Genomic DNA, 19868 nt, shown 5'->3' with positions numbered 1-19868 from the left:
GAATATTTTAAGTATTTCAGCACACCCTGTCTGGCTGGGAATAACTGAATGACAAGATGTAATGCTATGTTATACTGTTTGTCAGGATTCAGGATAAATGTAAAAGGTAATTCATATTATAGAACTGTCAGGACACTGAAGCAGGGACCCAATCACAGACCACATACTGTGCAAACTATGATATTTACTAAGTAGCAAATCCCAGCAGGAGGGACAACAAAGTCAGCATCAAAGTTCAGGCAGAGATCAAAAATTCCAGAGAAATCCAAAACCTAGAATCAGGAGACATGCATGCATGCTGGAAAGGCTCAGGAAAACACACTGGCACAACCTGGCAACAAACAGCTGAAAACACCGAACTAAAATACACTGAGCAATAAGCAGCGAGGCAGATGATAGGTGGAGCACAATGAGACACAGGTGGCAGTAGACAGGTAATAATGAGAAACAGGTGAGAGACGGAGTACTCAGTAATACAGGGGCCAGAATAGAGCAGGAGCGGGGATAGGAGCACGAAAACAAACAAGAGCACATGGCAATACAAAATCACAGACCGGTGTCTATGGGGAAACACAAAAAAGACAGTTCAGCTGGAGGTACTGACAAGAATAGATATAGAGGGAAGGCTACCTGGCAATACCACCTTTTGGGAAAATTCTCATGGAATTCAAAATGTTGTCATTACAATAGTTACTGCTTGTTCTTGGAAGCCCCTCATAAAACTTGTAAGTTTGTCTTTGTGCGTTTCTGACATTTATATGCCTTTGTAAGACAAACAATGAAATCTATTTAATTTAAAACCTTGCAATTCACATTCTTCAAAAGGCTTGACATGTTGAATTATTACTATTCAAGTTTGCTACCTGATCAGACATTTAATGATCCACTTGGCAAATGCCTACATATTATTCTACAATTGTTCCTTCAACGTGAGGCATCTAATCTAACTTTTGAATATCACTGGATTGCACGTCAGGACCACAATCCAAAGGTAGCTTTCCTATTGAGCTTTAGGGACTGACTTGGAAAAGATTTCTGAACAAGCACAGGAAATGCTTTCCATTAACTGCAGAAATGGGGACTCATTGCTCTCAATCCTCCTATATGCTACCTCCAGAAAATGTGGGTTGGGTAAATTTGATTGTACTCTTCAGTATTAACAGATTTCTCATGACATTAAAGGCCTCAGCAATTTCAGTGCATAATAAACCATCACAAGATATATGATGTTCTTTTATATTTTATGAGCATATCCACTTCAATTGTTGCTTCCTTTCAAAGGTCAAAGATATAAAATTCACATTGATATTAGAAATTAGCAAGTGTGGATGTTTGCAGTTTGCTTTGATGTATAGCACATTCAAGTTTGGCTCAAGTATATATAAAACTCTTTATTGCTTTTGTTCTTTATTGTCTGAAGCAGGAAATAAAAAATTAATGCAATTACATGTCTGGAAGATCCCCTCTTTCTCTGCTTGCAATAATATCAGATTTATGATCACTGACTTAAATAAGATGAAATTTATTGTTTAGTAGCAGCAGTACCATAAAGTTACTATAAATTGCAAAAGTAAGTCGTTCAGAAAAAGGGAATGATGAGGAAGTCTTCATGAGTTCACAGACCATTCAGAAATCTGATGGTGGAGGTGAAGCAATCAGCTGATTGTGGGTCTACAGAATAAGCACCAGTAACTCCTCCCCAGTGGTAGTAATGAGAAGAGGGAATGTCCCAGATGGTAACAGCCCTTAGTGATGGATGCTTTCTCTTGAAGACGTCCTCAGTGTAGCATTTCGTAAGTAAATTTCTGTTTCAAGACAATAATTGGGACAACATTTTCAATTCAACTTAGTGGAGCTAATGAACAAAATTCACATGTATGCAACAGGAACTGACATCTGAAGCAAGAACTCTACTCCAAGCTGTGTATTCCTATTGCTGTAGGCAGATAACATTGATTGAAACATGTATCCATCTTTGTCCTGCTCTTATTTTGCTATCCTGACTATTAACATGCTCTTTTAATCAAGTGAGGAGGACACCAGATCTGAACTGATACAATCCCACTTTAGATGCTGGGATGTATTATGAGGACCTCATCAGTGGTGTCCTCTCTCTGCCCAAAATAAAAGTAAGCCAATAAGTCTGAGTTTGGAAAGGATTCTATGTGAGTAATGATGGAGAGTACCTTCTTTGAAATGTCAGTGAATTTTCCTTTTGCATAGGAGAACAAAGAATGAGGCCCTTGGGAAATATGGTGTGTTTCCTGCTCTTAGTGTTCATTCCAGTAGCAAGTGATGGTAATGTTGAGAGACATTGCTATGGTAAGAATAGCCAGAGATTTCAGTTAAACGTGCTAATTTTCTGTAGTCACCATACACTCTGGCAGGTTTAGTACAGGGGTGGGAGGGGTGGTAAAATGGGAAATTAGTGTTTCAGCACCCACTTATCACCAACAATTAAATCCAATTTACAATCGTGAAAGTGCGGAATGAGCTGCCAGTACAAGTGGTGCATGCGAGCCTGATTTCCACAGTTAGAGAAGTTTGGATAGGTACATGGATGGTAGGGGTATGGAGGGCTATGGTCCCGGTGCAGGTTGATGGGAATAGGCAGTTTAAATGGCTCAGCATGTGCTAGATGGGCCAAAGGGCCTGTTTCTCTGCTGTATTCCATGATAATCCAACTTCTCAACTTTGCCAATTTTAGATAACTCACTCTTTCTTTTTCTATCAAGACTGCTGACCTGCCTTTTTTTCCTTCATTTGATATATTCATGCCACTGGGTGTGTCCCTTAGGCCACATTACACAACGTTACACATTGATCAGAATAGTGCATCACATTAACAAAGAATTTACCTACCCTTTAGTAGTCACTTTATTGATTTTTATCAGAGAAATGTTTTTTCTCTGCCAGCTGAACTAACTGCCTTTCTCAGTTCAACAGATTCTCTTTCGACAGATGCTGTCTTACTTGTTGAGTATTTCTAACATTTATTGTTTTGATTTCAGATTTCCAGCATATGCAATTTTACAATCATTGCTGTTGTATTTGTTCATGGAATGACAGTAACTGCATTTTAATCTCATTAATAGATTGTGAAATGCCGTTGACATCAAGAAGGCTGCTTTATAAACACCAAGCAACACACAGATTTCCAGCTTCTGCAGATTTTCTCTTGTCTTTGTTTATAAGCACTAATTCTTTCTCCTCTTCATCGTTGAATTTGATCAATTAAAATACATCACCAGGTCCATGATAGTTTATGTTTCATTTTTGATAATTGCCTCATCTTTTAAGTGGGGCGTGTGCTGAACTTTGGTCATCGAGTTGCAGATGGGTGTGGTATTGCAGCGTAACTTTTAATATTGCTTCAGAGTTTTCTATATGACTGCATTCATTCCAGAAGCAAGCATGAAAGAAAATTCACTGAAGTACAAACTGCTTTGTCACTTTTCAAGAAAAACATGTAAAATTGAGCAGAAAATATTTAAATAGAGTATTTTTAAATCTGTGCTAAACATTATGTTTAGTGAAATCATATGTTAGAGATTTAAAATTTCGACTGATACCATCACATCCCACCCACTCCCTTTGTGAAATCTATCTTCAGCAAATGTGCCCAGGATATCCTATTGTTTGGATTCTCTGTTGGACTGAGTCCTCGGACAGTGATCTATAAATAAATGAGTCGGTGGTAAGAAAGGCAAATACAATGTTAGTATTCATTTTGAGAGGACTCGAATATAAAAGCAAGGATGTAATGTTGGGGCTTTATAAAGCATTGGTGAGGCTTCTCTTGTAATATTGTGTGCAGTTTTGTGCCCCTTATCTAAGAAAAGATGTGCTGCCATTGGATAGGCGAATGGTGAAAGGCCTAGATGGAGTGGGCATTGAGAGGACGTTTGTTATATTGGCCAAGTCTAGGGTCAGAGGGCACAACCTCAGAGTCAACGAACATCCATTTAGAACAGAGATGACGAGGGACTTCACCAAGAGAAGGCGGTGAATCTGTGGAATTCATTGCTACAGATGGCTGTGAAGGCCAAGTCATTGGGTATACTTAAAGTGGATGTTGATGGGTTCTTGAGTAGTAAGGTTGTCAAAGGTTATGAGCTTGAGAAGGATAATAAATCAGCCATGATGGAACGGTGGAGCGGACCCAAATGGCCTATTTCTACTCCTATGTTTTATAGTCTTATGGTCCTAAATAAATTAAAGCTCCCTCATACTTTGATTCAATACTTGAGGACACTGCAAGTGAAAAAAAGTGGGAATAAGAGCTATTTAATAACAGCACGGTATCAGCCTAGCACAGCCCACATGGAGGAAAGATCACAGAATCATAATGAACATGTGAGAAACAGCAGACCTAGAGGAAACTGAGTATGGAATACATATATTGTTTTAACTAAACCATTATTAATTGAATGACCTTTCAAAATAATTAATAACAAATTGTAGGATGCCCTTAAAAGGATATATTGAAAACACAGACTTAAGTAGTTTAAGGACAACAGACAAGAAAATTAATGCAAGGGGAAATCCATTGAACTGATGTCACACCTCACACAGGGATGGGATTGGACGGTAAATTGGAAAGATTTTTGTCTCTTAATTAAGATTTCCTAATTTTAATTCATGTTGTTAATGAACAAGTAAATTAAAATAGACAAGTTATGGCAATGCAGACTTCTTGGGAACTTGCGAACACACAGTGATATTCACCTTGATGATATTTACAGGAAATGTCTCTGGCCTTAATCACTGTGATTCATAAGAGGACAAGGAAAGGAACTGTGGGGAACCCAACCACAATGCAGATTCAATGCTATGGTTATAGAAGTATCCGGCAGAGGGGGATTGGGAAGAGGAGGAACAGAACAGTATACTGTAACTGTGATCCTCTAACTAAATTCACAGGTGCATGAGCTTGGAAGTGGGGCAATATGAATATGAGAGCTGAGATCACTGTTGTTCACAACTTATATTAAAGATTTTGAATCTGGAACAAGAAATACAAATTCAGTATTTGCATATGATACCAAAGTGAGAGAACTGGCAAAAATGAGGGGACCTGCTACAATCTGCACAATTGTGAAGCTGTACAGGACTGTGCTGTAGCAGGCAAATATATCCCAACATGGACAAATGTTATCAAAATTTCATTTTGGTGAGCAGATCACACTTCCCTTGTGAAATAAGAATCAAAATGCAATAGATCAACGAAGGTGTGTAAAAAAATAAAAAAATACATAAAATACAGACAGTTGCACTGCAGGTTAATATTGCCATGATGAAGAGTCATTTATTTACAGAGGGATGGAATTGAACCATATGTTGATCTTTATCTTAAGCCTTGACTAGGCCACTTTTGGAGTACTATGTACAGTCCCAGCTGTTATATTAGAGAAAAAAAAAGCTACATCAGTACTAAAGAAGGTGTTATGAATATTTCCAATTCTTTCAGAACTGTAAGTTTTAGGATAAGATATGCAAGGCAGTTTCGTCTTTTGAAAGAGAAAACAGAAAGTTTAGCTAATTAAAGTTATCTAATTACCTCTTCAAAAAATTAAATGAGCTTTGGACACAGAAAATCTTTTCACTTGTGTGAAGGACAGAATTAGAGACCATAATCTAAGATAGTCACCCAGAAATCAAACACAGGATCAATCAGACAAAAGAGTGTGGTGAGAATGCAGAGAGACGGAAGAGGACAGTAGGAATTAATTTAAAGGCAAGCTTAAGTATATAAAGGAACAGAGCATAGAGATTAATTCTGATAAGAGCTGGATAATTCCCATAAGGATGGGCTTGGCTGAATGACTAGTTTCAGTACTCTACATTTATTAATTCCATACTATTTCCCAAATTATTTTTCTCCTTGCTTATATATTCCCCTCATCCTAATTGAAAATTAATATGCGTACTTAGCTCTGATATTACATTGGAAACAAATTCTTTGCATTGTAGAGATGGAGGATAAGCCCAAAAAAATATAAACAGGCAACCTGCATTTCTTCTCTGTTAATGCTGGAGCTAGTCAAGCTGGCTTCTTGTTTTAGACTTTTATATTATAACCCAAATGCCTGAACATTGAATTTTCCAATTTCAGGTAACCTGCACCCTCTCTGTTCCTTTCTCTCACCTCATGATCCACCCAGGCCCTTTTGCACATCCCCTACTTTCCAGCCTACCTCATAGGCCATTGATAGCCAATTTCCATCCCCTCCCCTTCTGGATTTAGTTTTAGAGAAGGATCTTGTTTAATGGAAGCAATACCACCTGGGAGAATAGATCTGTCATGCTAATCGTAATCACAGAAGGCATAACAATAATGCTTGAAAAATCAAAGAAATTTTTTTTTATATATTAAAGAAAAGAAAGACGATTATGGAAATAATAGGGTACAATAGGGATCAAAATCATACACACAGTTGTCACTTTATTAGGTATACCTGATCGATGATGCAAATAACTAATCAGCCAATCAAGTGGCACCAACTCAATGCATAAAAGCAGGGTTCCCCAATGTTTTTTGCACTGCGGACCGGTTTAATATTGACAATATTCTTGCAGACCAGCTGTCGGGGGGAGGTGGTGGCGGCGTTCAAGTTCAACAGTGCGTGACAGGGAATGAGGAAAAGTGCAGCTGACTCATGTCATTTCATATCACCAAATCATATCGTTTCCTCGCGGCCCGGCAGCACATGCTCTGCGGCCTGGTGGTTGGGGACCACCACATAAAAGCATGCAGACAAGGTCAAGAGGTTCAGTTGTTGTTCAGACAAAACATCAGAATGGGGAGAAATGTGATTTAAGTGACTTTGACTGTGGAATGATTGTTGGTGCCAGATGCTGTAGTTTGAGTAGCTCAGAAAGTACGGATCTCTTGGAATTTTCACGCAAACCTCTAGAGTTTATAGAGAATGGTGCGAGAAGAGAAAAAAACATCCAGTGAAAAGCAAAAATGTCCTTTTAATGAGAGAGGACAGAGGAGAATGGCCAGACTGATTCAAGCTGACAGGAAGGTAACAGTAATTCAAATAATCACATATTACAACAGTGGTGTGCAGAGGAGCATCATTGAATGCACAACATATCAATCCTGGAAAAGAATGCACTACAGCATCAGAAAACCATGAACATACACTCAGTAGCCACAATATTAAGTACAGGAGACGGCTAATAAAGTGGCCTCTGTGTGTGTGGTGGTAGAGTGCACGGGCAGAAGTTTTAATGAATACTTTGTAGTTATCTTTACTAAAGATCTGGATTAGATCCATGTTGTAGTTACTGAGGAATTCTGTCATGTAATGGATTTTAGAACAGGAAACTGGTATTAAGGGGTTATTATCACCTATTACCCCTGTCTCCCCTCTCCCCCTTTCCTTTCTATACTGGCTGTCTTTTCTCTCCACTCTTCATCCTGATGCAGGATCTTGATATGAAACATCAACAGCTTCCTCCCCCCACCCCCCCACAAATGCTGCCAAACCCGTTGAATTCCTCTGGCAGATTGTTTGATGCTCCAGATCTCCGGCATTTTCTGACAATTATTGTTTGAACATACATCAAAGTTGCTGATGAACGCAGCAGGCCAGGCAGCATCTGTAGGAAGAGGTGCAGTCGACGTTTCAGGCCGAGACCCTTCGTCAAGACTAACTGAAGGAAGACTGAGTAAGGGATTCAAATCCCTTACTCACTCTTCCTTCAGTTAGTCCTGACGAAGGGTCTCGGCCTGAAACGTCGACTGCACCTCTTCCTACAGATGCTGCCTGGCCTGCTGCGTTCACCAGCAACTTTGATGTGTGTTGCTTGAATTTCCAGCATCTGCAGAATTCCTATTGTTTGAACATCCCTGGTTACAGGATTAGAGGCCCACTCGTAAAAACAGCAGCCAAGGATAAAGCAAATGGTCCACTATAACTTTGATCATAGGCTAATTACTGGAAACACTTCTGAGGGACAATACAATCCTTTATTTCAAAAAGCACACATATCATAGACGGTATGGTTTTATGGGATGTGTATGTGTAATTGAATTTTGTTGAGGAGGTAATGGGTGGTGGGGGTCAGATTTAGTCCACTGAGATATCAGGATGGCTTTTGACAAGGTCTCATGTGGCAGCAGATTGCTCTAGTGTCTGTGCGAGGAGTGGCGCCCCACACAGATTTCCAATCTGCGCTTTGTAAGGCATGAAAATGCCCGACGCAGGCCTCTCATAGTCTGAGTCGATGTTCCCTCCCTCCCTCCCTCCCTCCCTCCCATGTGGGAAACTGGTCATAAAAAATTGTTGCATGAGATTCAAGGGCATATGGAAAATTGAAAGCAATGTTGCCTCAGTGGCCGGAAGCAACAGGTTGAGAAGTATTTGCATGGCAGGCAATTGTTACCAATGGGTTCTACAGAGACAGTATTGAATGTCTTGCTTCAATAATTTAAACGTAGTGGGTTTGATAAAGAAGTTCACAATGGCTGTGATTCCAGGGCCACAGTAAACATTGGAAAAGCTGTTATTGAGTTCATTACTCAGGGTGCTAAAGTTCCTAGACCTGAAATGCCATCTCTGTCTTTCTCTGTGCCACAGATGTTGCTTGACTGCTGAATATTTCCAGTATTTTCTGTTTTCTTCCTCAGAAATGAACAATCAACCACTTCATTCATTAGCTGTTACTAACATTTGTGTAGGCGGCAGAATCTTGCAACAAAGACGACTGCAGTCCACCAGCAAACAGCAGATAGAAATAAAGGGCACTTAGAGTCAGAGAGTTATAAAGCAGTGAAACAGGCCATTCAGCTCAACTTGTCTAAGCTGATCAAGCTGTCTAATTTATCTGTGCTCGGCCCAAATCTTTCTAAACCTTTTCCAACCTGTCCAAATGTCTTTTAACTTTGGTGGAGTATTAGTGGGGATGGAAACAGTATCCAAATCTGGAAAAAAAGTCTGTGGACTTCTAAAATGCAAATAAGGCCATTTCAAAAATTATTGAATTTATTAATGTCCCGTATAATAAGTACCCTAACCTATTCTTGAGCAAAAATAAAACAAATTAATGGATAAACTCAATAGGTTAAGCACCCTCTGTCAAAGGAACAGTCCAGATGAAGGGTCTCCGCACAAAACATTAAAGAGGATTAAATATTAAAACATTAAGAGGAAATATTGTATCATTTCTTAAGGCACGCATTACTAAATGACAATAAAAGAGGACTGCGTGTCTTCATAATCTAGTTGTCCATTTCCCTCTATAGATTCTGCCTGACCCATTGGTTCCACCACCTGTTTGCCCTTTTCTCCACTGAGATTCCAGTATCTGCAGTCTTCTGTGCCCCCACCATTCTGTTTATTTTTCCCACATTCTCAGCAACTCGTCGCGGCAAATTCAGCGTCTTATCTACGCAGTAGGGGTCATTTAGAGTGGCGAATTAATCTCCCAATCCACACTTTTAGGAGAGAAGTGGGAGGAGACCGGAGAAAACAAGCCGAGCACTGAAACTCCACATTGACAGCACCTGTGGCCAGGCCGCAGAAGTTGTGAGGTCAGAGTGCCTTCTCCTGTTCCTCGCCAGTACACGGAAGGTGTCGATACAGGAGCGGCATTGTGGTGCGAGTGGTAATTCCCACTCTCCGCAGCAGGCGGCTGTCTGAGCGTAAATTTGAAGGTGCCGAAGCAGCAATGCGAGTGGGCAGCTTCCCCGTTTACCAGCAGCTCGTTCAGGGAAGTGGATCTGCTGTGGAGCTCTGCTGTCAGCCGCGCAGGCGAAACGCACCCGCTTCCTATCGGTGAGTTCTCCTGATTCTGTGCAAACCTTTTTTTTCCGCGAGGACAGATTAATCCGGATCTACCTGGCCCAGAGACGGCTCATAGACTGGAGAGTTACTGGGGAATAAACCGGCAACGCCGGTGTTACGGGAGAGGAGCGGCAGGGTCTAACCAGGCGCACTGACAGAAGTACCGAGGTCTGGTCCGGGTTAATGAGGGCAGTGGTACGGGTTACCGGTTTAATGACTGTGGAGTGTTGGGTCTAGCCCAGTTCAGATGAGGAAATACCATCTGAGTATCAGCACTGTCTCAATGTACTGGGTTCCAATGGAAACCGTAAACTCAGGTCTGCAGGGTTTCGAGACTAGGGGTGAAAGTAATTTAAATTTCTGACAGACAGGATCGTGTCACTAACATTGTGTTTTATAACCAATCTGCACTGAACGGGTCGGCCAGTTTTATTTCACCAGGTGAAGGATCGACTGGCAATCTCTTCCACCGCCGCCCACACCCACACACCCACAGATCCGCGGACTTCTCCCCAGCAGTTTATTGCTCCGGATTCCTGCATTTGTGGTCTCTTGCGTCTCCCGCTTGCTCGGGACGGCAATCCAGGATTCCTCGGCTCAGTGATACCGCGAACCTGGTGTACCTGCCTCCTTCGCTCCCATTCCTGGCATAAAACCGAATTTAGCTATGCACTTTAATCCTGTCACTGGACTGACTGATCAGAGGGGTTACATTCGGAATTGGCACTGGACATGTCTTAATTGGGAATGTTTCAAACGGGACAGCAATGGACGAAAACAGGGAAAATTCAAAAAGATAAACAAACTGCAGACGTTGAAGATCTGAAATAAAATCAGAGAATGCCAGCAATGCAGCTCGTCTGGGAAGTGGAGTGTGTGTGTGTGGGGCGGGGGGGATAACGTTTTGTGGGAAAACCGCACCGTCTGCTAGTCTTGAGGTGTTCGGGGAAGTTAGCGGAGACATCCAGAGATAACGGTTGAGGTATGATGCACGCAATATTTCAGAGATGACTAGCTATATTGAGGGGATCCTGAGTAGATCGGGTTTAATTCTGCAGATATTCCTTAGAGAATTGGTGGATGCTTGTTGATACAATCCCTTACATTACAATGGAATGAAGGGCGCTAATCTTCACGTTCTAAAAAAAAGAAAGCGTGTTGCCCACTGAGGAAGTTCCCTAGGTCGTTGGATTCTATCGCTTCTGGATTGCTATGTGAAATTCCGTTTGGAATTTTCTTTGAAACCACGAAGAATTGTGCCTTCGCACAGCCTTCAACGTTGGCAGTAAGTCTCATTACATGACGGCTTTGCAGGTGCATCACTCAGCACGTATACACAAACCGAAATGGTCGCGCTAATGAAGTTTTGACCTGCTTCGTGACCTCGGTGAGTTGATGTGATCTGTGCAACATGCTGATAGCTGACAAGCAGGTCCACGGTGTCTGGTTTATTAAGAGCTAGATAAAGAAACCTATTGGGCGATTACAACAATGAATCAATGTAGTTGGCGCGTATCTTTCTAGTAGTTACAAGTCTGCATTAATACCTCTTCAGTTTCCTTTGATCTTTCTGGAATTAATCTGGTTACCCAGGCATTCAACGCTGTTTCCAGCAATAGGAACATTAGCTTACGGGGCCAGGGGACAAGAGTCCATAGTAAATATTAACGGAATCTGAAGCCTGCAGAGATGCTCAAAGCAGGTTCACAATTAACGTTTAGGCCGTCAGTCCTGAAAACTGTAGGAAATGTAATTGCTTCTAAGCTAGAAGTGTCGTGACGGGCCTCGGGTGGAGGCGGGACATCGTGGAGATGGTTAAAGTGAGAAACCAGCAGAAGCGTCAAAGGAGCAGCCACTAAATGAAAAAGGGACTAACGAATCAAGGGATTCAGTTAACTAAAGAAACAAATAAATATACAAAATTTGCATGTAGAATCAGCCCATTTTGTCTGTGTCAATTGCAAAAAAACAACCCAGACAAATCCCATTTCCAGTGCATGGCAATCAAGTACATATCCAAATTCTTTATAAGTCAAGGAAGGGCTTCTGTTTCTACCACTTTCTCCGACAGTGAACTGCATATTGACACTATACTGTATAACATTTATTTATTTATCACCTCTCTTATCTTTCATAAGTTATTTTAAATCTGTGTCCTAGTGACTGACCTCTCTGATAAAGAAACAGATCCTTCCTATTTATTCTATCTAGGGCTGTCAGTACCCTATAAATAAGTCTCCACTGTTCCCTCTGTTCTAAAGATAATAACCCTAGCTTATCTAATCTTTTCGCAAAGATACATATTTTATTCATTCCTGGCCATATCCCTATAAAGCTCCAATGCAATCACATATCTGCACTTGGCACCAATTTTCCCTCTAATTTTTTTTCACAGCTGCACAGACCAACCATTGCTCTGAGTGGGAAATTTTGACATGGCCTGAAAATAGTGCGGCACTTTAATGAAGCATTATATAAAAGAAAGTTCCAGTTGAAAGGCAACAAAGGCTATGTGTGCAGGTGTGTTTCCGTTACTGTGCAGCTGCACACCTGCGCAGTTTAGAGGGAACAGTGCTCAGCACTCAACATCATTCATGAGTTATTGAGTGGCTGTATCTACAAATGGAAGTCAGCAGGCCAATATTACAGTACAGCATCAATTCTGAGGAAATTACAGATTTTAAAGTTTTGGCTGGAGGTGCTTTCATTCCAGCTTTAATGTGTTCACTACTCAGTTGCACATTTGAATTTTAGATAGTGCCATCACCTCCTATATTCCTTAAGAACTTATACCTCAATTATCCCTTGTTCCTATACTTCATGTAAAAGCATAGATAATGCCAGCAGATTAATTTACCATGAGAGCATGATAGATGACACTTATGCAGTGCTTATCATCCTGCTAAAGAGAAATTCTGGATGAGAGTTTGTCATCTCTGGCCTCAGGTGCAGAGCAACATATTATTCTATCAGTTGGTAAGATGGCACAGGCAGAAGACCAAGCATGTAACCTTCTAATCTTCACAGTCAAATCCTACAAATTCGCTTTCTGAAGGAAACCAGTTAAATTGCTTGCATTTTAAGGTTAGCTTCTTGGATAAAAAATAACTGCAATTCCAAGTAGCATACAAATAATGAAGAACCACAAGGTTAAAAATTAAACTTCAGAAGCATGTGAGAGATGTGGGGTATTAAATCTTCCACTTGCATTTATTTCTACTTTTTAAATCTGAAAAAAAGTTTCATTTTAACTTTGATTTGGGTCAACGCTTCTGAAGGTCAAATCTTAAAAAATGCACAATATGTGTTAGAATGGTCCAGACTTGTGATCAGCTGCAAAACAAAAAATAATTGTGCTTGCTATTCACCTTGTTGACGTTACCCGCAGGAGTCTGCAGCCTTTCATGCTTTTGCTCAACTTCCACATCTAATCCAATGTTGCAGGGCATCCGTGAACCAAGCAAGAGTAGCCAGGGGCTTTCAACTAATCAGTTGGAAGAATTCTCAGCAGACATACAGAGTCAAAAGCAAAAAATATAGATTAGATTTATATCATGTAACAGGAATTAAATAAAGATAGAAAATGATGGGATGATAAGAGAAATCTATAGAAAGAAACATGAAAAATAATGCCATGAAGTGTCTGAAAACTCAAAATTTGTTGATTAACTGGCTAATCACCTTTGGCTTTCCATGCATGTACTCTGGTTGTGATACTAAGGTTAGGCAACACTTAGCATGTTTGTTTCCATAAGAATGTTTCTCATGATAGCACTTAAAAGGAAATAGGAATGGAAGAAGTTTATGTTGATTACTGATTATAGTTAAATCCTCAGCTTCAGTCTTTAAGGACAGTAGAACAATAGGCCAGTTTTTAACTTTCTACATTCTATTTTAGATGGTTTGAAATGTCATTGACTAATGGTGAAGACGGCATACCTCATGAGTGAATCTTCAAAACACTGCTCAGAATTTTATAGCTTGGTTGATATATGTTTGCCACTTATCCTTACACATTATAGCTCAATGCTAAATTTTAATGACTGGGCCTGGATTGCTTGACTTGGAAATTTTGAGAGAACTCTTCTTCTTGCAATTCACTCTTGTGTCAAGACCACAAAGATAATGTTATTTGCTGCCATTAGTTATGTTTTCATCAGTTTACCAAAAGAGGCATTACTGATTAAACTTTTATCTTGAAAAAATAATAAATACAAATTCTTGTTGCATCTTGGAATTCACAGGACATCTAATTTTCATTCTAAGTTAAATGTTGTCTATCTGTTCAATATGTTACTTCGTATCTTTTCAACTAATAAAGAAAAAGTTGTATTCATAAAAATACCTTGTATATCTATCCCACTCATAAAAACACAGCTAAATAGTGCTTCGAAGTTTTTTGTTTGCAAACTGATTTTTTTCAACTTTCAGTAATCATATTTTCTTATGACATCAAGTCCGTGCCAGTACTCAGAGCAATCTTATTAATCCTCTTTCTCCACTTATTCCTCTTCTTTTAAAAATGGCCATTAATATTCGATGAACTTACTACCAGTGACTTTAGAGACTTAATTTAGAGAGGCCCATTAACCTCAGAATCAACATGCCTTTTGGAGGGAGGAAAGAAAATGGAATACCCACAGTAAACCCAAGTGGTCTCAGGGAGATCATATACACCTACACAGATAGCGCCGAAGAGAGTGTGAAAGGACTGAGATCAAGGTACTCTGAGAATTGCTTTGAGTTGTTGTTAGACTAACTTGGCAGATTGTGATGACCATTTCTGACCTATCATCTATGTAACCAGTTGATGGGATATTTTTAGGTGTTGGTATTGACACGGGCTAGTCTTTAATTCTAGCTAGAATATGTACTGCTGGAAGCTAATGCAAGTTGTACTCCAGAAAAATTATTTAATTTAGTGCAAAGGTGTTTTATTAACTTCTTTGTGGGTGGGGGGGGGTGGGCATGGGAGTTGTTTTCTCATATTAATTATCACTGCTGTCAATTTCACAATGACCTTTAATCTACTAATCCTAAATTCCAGGAACACTTCCAATAACCCTTTTATTCATCATTCCATTTTTGAAGCTGTTCTTGCATTTCTAAAAAGTTCTAACATTGAATTTTTCACTACTGTTCAGGTTGCTTAGCTGGACTTTTGAGATTCCCCGTGTTTAAATATTTAATCATCCATTTGCTAATCCTCTTGAGCCTATGAGCAGTAGTGTGAGAAAGCAAATTCTTAAATAATAATATTGCACTATTGTATTTGTATTTCTTTAACAAGAGAATAATAACCAGTTAAAATGATGAATGCATGAGTTTAAGTAATTAACTGGAAGAGGTAACCAGTGGATTTTCAGCAGATGAATATATAGTCGGCAGTGAGACAAGTTATGACTGCAGGAGAAATCATTCTGGCATTCCCCAATGAGAGGCATATAACATTTTACACACTTGCATGCAGAACATCCAATTTCAGTTTAAAAAGGAAACAGAAGAGATGTTAATGATCTAAAATAATAAGTGAAAGTCTTGGAAAAACATAGTAGAGCTGTCAAAATTTTAAAGGCACTTTTGTGCCACTGCTCAAATGTACATTATTACATCAACAGATTCTTGAATTCCATACATACACTCTGCAGTGCAGAAATTGAGCTCACACTGGACGAAAGTTGCAGGCTCATCTCCACATGCTTTTTGTTGGTTGACTCACCATTGTCCCACAGGCATTCCTGATCAACATCAATGATACACTTTATCTGACTTCTCAGTTTTATACCATCCCTCCAGGCATATGTGGCATAACTTCAATCTTTTTATTGGAGTCAGTGCACTCTGTTCTGATATATCATTATGGTGATTTCGTCAGCAACAGAAAGCATAAATCCAGATTTACAGAGGGGTAAGGTTCAGCAAATTTATTCATTTGAGTCCTTTTCCTGTCCTTCTGGTTGGACAACCAATGACCTATTTACTTAGTTCATGATTGGCCTCATGAAGATGATAATTTTGATCAGGTTTTCACCACTTGCTGGATCTTCCTCCTTGGGTTTTGTGTTTTAGACTAACATCCCACTGCCATCTGGAAGGAGTTTGTATGTTCTCCCCGTGACTGCATGGGTTTCCTCCAGGTGTTCTGGTTTCCTCCCACAGTCCAAAGATTTACCGGTTGGTAGGTTAGTTGGTCATTGTAAATTGTCCCGTGATTAGGCTAGGGTTAAATTGGGGATTGCTGGATGGTGCAGCTCGAGGGGCTGGAAGGCCCCATTCCACACTGTAACATAATTAAAAAAAACTAAAAATAAAAATAAAATTTGGGGTTCGAGTTCAAGAGCTGTGTGATAATGTAAATCTTGGTCAGACCACACTTGGAATATTGTGTTCAGTTCTGGTTGCCTCATTATATGATGGAATTAGAAGATTTAGAGATGGTGCAGAGGAGACTTAGCAGGATTTGCCTGGATTAGAGAGCATGCCTTCTGCGGAAAGGCTGAGTGATCTGGGGCTTTTCTCTTTGGAAAGGAGGATGAGAGGTGACTTATAAAGATGTACAAGTTGATAAGAGGTGTAGATCAAGGGTATTGCCAGAGACATTTTCCAAGTGGCTAACATGAGGGGGTATAATTTGAGGGTGATTGGAGGAAAATATAGGGGGAATGTCAGATGTAAATTTTATGCACAGAGTGTGGATAGTGTGTGGAACGCTTCCTGCCAAGGGTGGTGGTAGAAGCAGATATAATATGGGCATTTAAGAAACCTTTATATCGAATAGTGGTGGGCTATGTAGGAAGGAAGGGTTAGATTGATTTTAGAGTTGGTTAAAAGGTCGGCACAACATCATAGACCGAATCATGTACTGTGCTGTAATATTCTATGCCGTTTTACGATTCCACTAATTACTTCCCTAAACAACCATTCATGTATTTTTGTACATCGATATTATGTATTTAGGCACTCAATTGATATATCATCTAAATCTTTTAAAATGTCTGCAGTCTCCTGATTGTGCATAGTTTCAATTCTATAAATTAATGCAGTTCCCTCTTATATCTACAGTTGCAACTTTAAACCTACTTCAGAGTGCTTTCTAATTAGTATAAATGTCTGGTTCACTGACCTGCCATTTCCAGAGTTACCGCTACGTCCCTTGTTTCTGAACAGGTGTTGTACTTGTGCTGCTCCGATATAGTTTTGGACACCTCTCCTGACTGGCAGTGGCAGAATTTGTGTTTACTGAGTTTGGAGACTCACGGAGTGTGCATGACAAATTAAGCAGTTCAGAAAAATGAATGAGTTTAAGTAATTACTTAGAAGAACACCACTTGCAGTTCTTCATGGGTGGATTTTCATCATCAAAACAAACAGTCTGCAGCAATTTACGAGACATTTTATAACTGATGGAGAAATCATTCCCATATCTCAATGAGAGGCATGTAATAGGCATATAACACTTTGCACACCTGCGTGCTGAACATCCAATTTCAATTTAAAAAGGAAACTGAGAAACTGTTAGCGGTCTAACATACTGTAATAAATAGGTGTCTTGGAAAAACACAACAGAACTGCCAAAATTTTAAAGGAGCCTTCATACCTCAGATCTATTAAGCAAACACTACTCAAAATGATAGGCTATTTTTTGTCTCTTAGATGTTGGAAGATCCACTGTATTTTTACCAAATCTTCTTTTATTTATTCCAAACCTCTTATGAACCTCAAGATTACGTTGAGATGGTTTGATCCTGAAAGGCTTAAGATGTATCTTCAGAGGTTTTCATTAATTTGTCACTTCAAGATGGTTCTGACTTGATTGAAGTGACAAACTGTGTGGATGTCTTCCTGGGTTTTAATGAAGGTGTGTATAATCCAATGTATATCTAAAGTCAAGGGAAAATGAACACACAAACTTCTTCAAGTTGTTTTTTTTTCTTCAACTGATTACTCAAAAGGACAAATGGAGAAATGTCACAGGACAACAGAAAACTTGAATGGTGAATTTAAATAGTTAATGCCTGTGGCTTTAACACGGTTGGCCACACTGCTCTATAACAAAGCTTGTTTCAATTCTTATCTAATCCATCATGAATAACATTAATTTTACTACTCATGTCCTAACTCTCATAAATCTTGTTCACTCATTGCCTTATGTTTTCTGGTGTTTATAGGCTCCTGAGTAAAAATCCACATCCTCACTTTAAGATCTCTCACTCCTTCTTATATTTGTATGCATCAGCCCCATGATGTTATGCATTCACTTTTGGCCTCTTGATAATTTCAGACTTTAATCACTTCACTGATGGCTGCCATACCAAAAGCAGCCATTCATAAATTATGGAATATCCTCTGTAAATTCCCCTGTCTCCCTGTGTCTTTCTCCTCCATGAACCAAGGACTTTGACCAACCCTTTGGCCATGCCTTGAGACTATTTAATGAGTAGGGTGGCAGAGTGGTTAGTGTTGCTGCCTTACAGCTCTTAGTACCTGTGTTCAATCCTGAACTTGGGTGCTGTGTGTAGAATTCATGTGTTTTCCCTGTGACCTGGTACACTGGTTTCCTCCCATATGGGATAATTGGCTACATTATATTTCCTCTATGTGTAGGTAGTGGCTGGAAAAAAAAAGGATGATGCTGAGATGCATCCTAGGATGCACTGTGATGTAACCTGGGGACATCAGGTCTCTCGGGTCTTTCAGCATCAGACACACTCAGTCAGCCAGGGTTGATTAGTCCCTGGCTTGTGTCCAAGTCGCGCTGGTCCATAGGTTACACTTATTGATCTATAGCCAACTGGAGGCTCGCTCAGCAGCCTCTGTGACGATCCTGATGGCTCTCTTCTTTGAAGCCCCTGTAATGCCGAGGAGAGAGTAGGTTCTGCACAGTGAGTAACCAGCAAAACCTCTACGCCCCTCCTCTACAGGCTCGCATTGTGCCCTCCACCCCTGTCTCTGACACTGCCCTATCAGCTCCTGGTACTCGGTCTTCTTACGCTCAAGTGCCTCCATCGGGTCTTCCAAAGTCACGGTCAGTTCTAACATGACCACCAGCTTTGAGGTTCCTGATAGAACGACCATGTCAGGTCATAGTGATGATGAAGCAAAGAAGCCAGGGAACCTTAATTACTTCCCAACATCAGTTGCCAGTCAGACTCTGTGGCAAGCAAGCCAGCGAGGGTCTTGTTGGGCATGTAAAAATCTCATAAAACTCTCCTGCAATTATTTAGAAATATTTTATAATACATTAACGTTGCTTTATATATCCATGTCATTACTCTTACTTTCAGTTCTAACTTACTATTTCTTTCCACTTAGTGAACCAGCAACTAGAAGATTTAAAGGAGGTGGTTTATGTAATAACCTCTCCATAATTTTCATGTTGGATATTTAGGGAATGCTTAGGGCAAGATATTGTGTGCTGCAGTGCAATTTAAATGACTGCAGCTGCATAAAAAAGCTACATTTCTAAAGTTAATTTGTATGCAGATGCCGGATTCCTTTATCTGGAAATATTAGAGGAGGCTGCTGCAGAACACAGGGCCTTTTATTTTGCCCACCAATGTTCTCGGTGATAAACGGGCTGAGCAGTATTCTGTTGCCCATTTGAAGGTGAGAAGGTGGTCCACTCCTCCTTGTGATTGTGATGAGAGGGGGTTCTGAAGGTGACCAGAGCTCTCAGTGTCAGCTTCCATATTTAATGCTTGACTTTTCAATACAACAAAGATTTAGTGACAGTTTCAAGACGTGACAGCTAAGAGAAACCCATCACATATTATTGGCAGGTTAATTGGTCATTGTAAATTGTCCTGTGATTAGGCTAGGGTTAAACTGGGGATTGCTGTGGTGGCGGGAGGGCCTATTCTGCACTGTATCCCAATTAATAAATAAAAAACTATTACAAGAACATACCTTACTAATGATATATGCACCATCAAATGAAAAGAGCTTTCCACCAAATTTGCTAGCATAATTGGCTACTGTAAATTGACTTTAGTGTAGGTGGGTAGTAGAATAGATAGGAATATGGGGAGAATGGGTTACTGGGACAGTTAGAAGGTAACTTCTAACTTGAAA

At 39.9% G+C, this 19868-nt stretch overlaps 1 protein-coding gene across 1 annotated transcript in view; it reads left to right on the top strand.

Annotated features, from left to right (window-relative positions):
• The first annotated feature begins 9626 nt into the window (after positions 1–9626).
• Positions 9627–19868, top strand: part of ptprea (protein tyrosine phosphatase receptor type Ea) — a 302508-nt gene continuing 292266 nt past the window's right edge. The window contains exon 1 of the mRNA XM_072239403.1: positions 9627–9788. The gene's annotated coding sequence lies outside the window, so the exon portion shown is untranslated. The remainder of the gene's footprint in view (positions 9789–19868) is intronic.

This window comes from Mobula birostris, chromosome 21 (assembly GCF_030028105.1).
Source record: "Mobula birostris isolate sMobBir1 chromosome 21, sMobBir1.hap1, whole genome shotgun sequence".
Lineage (NCBI taxonomy): Eukaryota > Metazoa > Chordata > Chondrichthyes > Myliobatiformes > Myliobatidae > Mobula > Mobula birostris.
This window is presented reverse-complemented; position numbering and strand designations above follow the sequence as displayed.